Source organism: Bombus fervidus, chromosome 9 (genome assembly GCF_041682495.2).
Source record: "Bombus fervidus isolate BK054 chromosome 9, iyBomFerv1, whole genome shotgun sequence".
In the NCBI taxonomy this organism is placed as follows: Eukaryota; Metazoa; Arthropoda; class Insecta; order Hymenoptera; family Apidae; genus Bombus; species Bombus fervidus.
In genome coordinates this window covers 1,829,690-1,832,886 of record NC_091525.1, presented here as the reverse complement: position 1 = coordinate 1,832,886, position 3,197 = coordinate 1,829,690, and the positions used below count along the sequence as shown (strand labels likewise).

The 3,197-nt window shown below is 31.3% G+C and overlaps 1 long non-coding RNA gene across 1 annotated transcript; it reads left to right on the top strand.

Moving 5' to 3' along the window:
* Positions 1-1,233: 1,233 nt before the first annotated feature.
* On the top strand, positions 1,234-2,763 carry LOC139990906 (uncharacterized). The gene is made up of 3 exons (XR_011800690.1): positions 1,234-1,487; positions 1,645-1,687; positions 2,120-2,763. It is a non-coding gene; the product is annotated as an uncharacterized lncRNA (long non-coding RNA).
* Positions 2,764-3,197: the final 434 nt, after the last annotated feature.

The following is a 3,197-nucleotide window of genomic DNA, read 5'->3' as shown; positions in this document are numbered from 1 at the left end:
AATTATCGTTAGATTCGGAAAGTATAGTTCAAAGACAAAAACATCAATATGTAATGGATGTAAATAAACAAATCGCCAAGCAACACGACGAACAAAGCGGCGAACGTTTCAGCTATGCTTGCCACTCTATTAGAGATATACATGTAGTGTGAAGAAGTTGTTGAAAATGTTGATTTCTACAGCATATCATGGAAATTCAAGCTGCCGGCAACTTTTTAAATAATTTATTATCTAAAATTCTATTCTCATTCGTATTCATTATTCATTAATTTTTTCTTTAAAGAGAACATTTATTCGTCCGTTTCTTTTCTAAATAATTATGTTCGATACATTATAGAGAAACTTCTTTTGCTCGTCTTTATGCAATACAAAATTCTTCCCTCGTATGAATTGATTTCAATGTATCGCTTTACAACTGGTAAAGACGAATAATAGCAAAATAAACCATAAATAACTCGAAAATAAGATCACATCGCGTATATGTATATTTATATAAACTTCTTTTCTTGTTCGCAACAAAATATCGTGTAGAATTCTGGTATTATCTCCTCTATCTGAAGTATCGAGATACAAAAATTGCTTTTAAAATATTGTTGTGAGGATACGTAAAAGTACTCTTCTTGTATATTGTTGTGACAGTGAGCAAAATATGTACATATACATCGTACATGTATAATACGGCTTTGTATACACTGTTCCCTAGGTTCATGGTTCGGTCATGTGGAGGTTAGAGAATTATTACGTATAGAATATCTTCTTCGATATAGCTATGAAAATTGTAGCGGTTTATGCCATGTATCACACTTACGTATGTGTGTAGCAGTTACGCAATTTTCAGTGGCGATTGCAGATATAGCCTCCATTTTTTGGCAAATATCTCTAGCATTACTTACGCTTCTAACTATTTTCTGCAAAATATTGTACAATTATTACATTGTTTGAATATATTTTGCATTTACTTATTTTATCCACTTTGATATATGATATCTATATAAAAATCAGCAGCGTAATAGTGACAATTTTCGAGATGTAAAATCATTATTGTATTGTAGTAAAATTGAAATATTAGCTCGTCCGAAAAATTTGTTTCGTTTTATAAGGAAATAAATGGATGCACAACATCTTTCGTGTTATATTATTTTATCGAATTACTTACGATTCATTTTGCTGTATCACGATAAAAATCACAACGTTTGGGATATTAGGTTTCATGTTTGTATAAAGATGCGTTGTTGTAAAAGAAGTGTCTGGAAAAGAAAGACACTTTTCGGACAACCTTATATAAACGGCGCAGAGACATTTGCGCAGCGTACAGGATTCGCTTACAGTCCAGAAGCTAGTCCAGAAGCAGTCTAGAATCTGCCTTTACTAGGGACGGTGCGGTTCAACAGTCTTTCATATTTGAAACGCGATAGTGTGGACGTGCTATGGAATAGTTACCCATTTAAACGTTACAATTTTTGTATTTAGCAAGTGTTGTGCAATTGGTAAGAAGTGCTAGGTGCTAGATAAGATATAAAATTTGGTTATTCGAAAGTTGACTTGCAATTTTCTATAAAAAGGATTTATTCAGGATAAATACCTTATACTTGTAAATTTTATGAATTAAAAACTTTTAATCTAATAACTTTGTTCTGTCTTTAGGATGGGTTACACGGCAACCAGATAGATTATTCCACATGTGGAAGTAAGTCGTAGAAGCCAATACAGTTTTCTTATTTATTTTTCATTTTTCTTATTTTTATTATCTCTTTCTTCTCTAACGTACTACTTGCATTTATATATTTATATTCATGTAAGAGTGATGTTATACGCATTTATGTTTTAGTTTTAATTAAACATATTAATTATATTTTTTTATATAAAAGTTAGGTCGTTCTTCATATTTTATTTTCCTCCGCTAGAAAATGTTTTCGTCAAAGATAATGCTTATTCAGAACCAAAAATGAAGTCGGTCATCGACAATGGTTACTAATAACAGAACTTAACGTATAATTATTTGTATAATTGAATATTACGTTCTTATAAAATAATTATGTTTTTGTTAATATTAATTATTCTTCGAATCTCGTATTGTATTTATCTAATAGTTAGTAATTTTTTACAAAATTTGTTTAAGAATCCTTCCTTGATGCACCTCGTGATACACAAAGAAGCTTATTCCAGCAACACAATTCTTCATAAATTCATTTCCATGCTGTTATGGTAAGTCTTTTCCCTACTTCTTCTTGATTATCTACTATTACTGTATTATTTGCTATAATGTCTGCATTTTAATCGCAAAATGCATTGTTTCATTTAAGAAACGTGATACAGTATATTCACTCGTTACCTTTCCTATTTATTAACCAAAAATTATGAATGAAAAAAAAAGAACAAATCTCAGTTCTCAGATTCTGTTGCAAGTCATTACAATTAGATATGGACATGATTTAAATAATATACCGAGTCTGATATCTACAAAATCGTCTAAAACTTTCAATTTTTCTTTGTATTTTATATGCAGATATCTTATTACACACAGAAGTTTATTATACATAGAAACCTAACCTCAATATTTAACCAATGGCGAAACAATAAGCGGTAGAATATCTCACGTGATATTGATGTTATCAGAAAAAGTTTTAACATAAATTGCTTAGTTCGAAGGAAGACATCACATATGGTGCAAATTACTTTTTTGTAGATCCAGTAGTAGGGTCCCATTTCAATTTCATTTTTGCAAGTAGAACCATATATTTTTTAATACATTCATCGATCTATCTTCGTTAGTGTTCTATCTTTGTTAGTTTGTTAGTTTGGCGAATGATGAGAGGATCGGTATTACGAAATAACGAGAGAGATCTCTGCTGCAACCGTCAAGTATATTCAGAATAAATATAAGTGTATAAATACCGTCGATAGCCGTTTGTACAACGTATTTGCAAAGATAGAGTAGGAATGCTCGCGGATAATTCGATAACTCGTATACTCTGTTAATCGCAGATAATAGCGCGGATAAGTAGCTCGTGTAATAATTCGTTTAATTCGGATAATAATTCCGCTCGCAATCCTGTCCGTTTATTTATACTGGTCGGGGGGAGTCGGAAGATTCAAATTTGTCTTAGAACGACGGTTGCCCTTGTCGCGTCGATTCGAGATTATTTCACGTTCCGTACGTTAGGTGAGAGATTCGTACTCCAATTATGATAGTTATT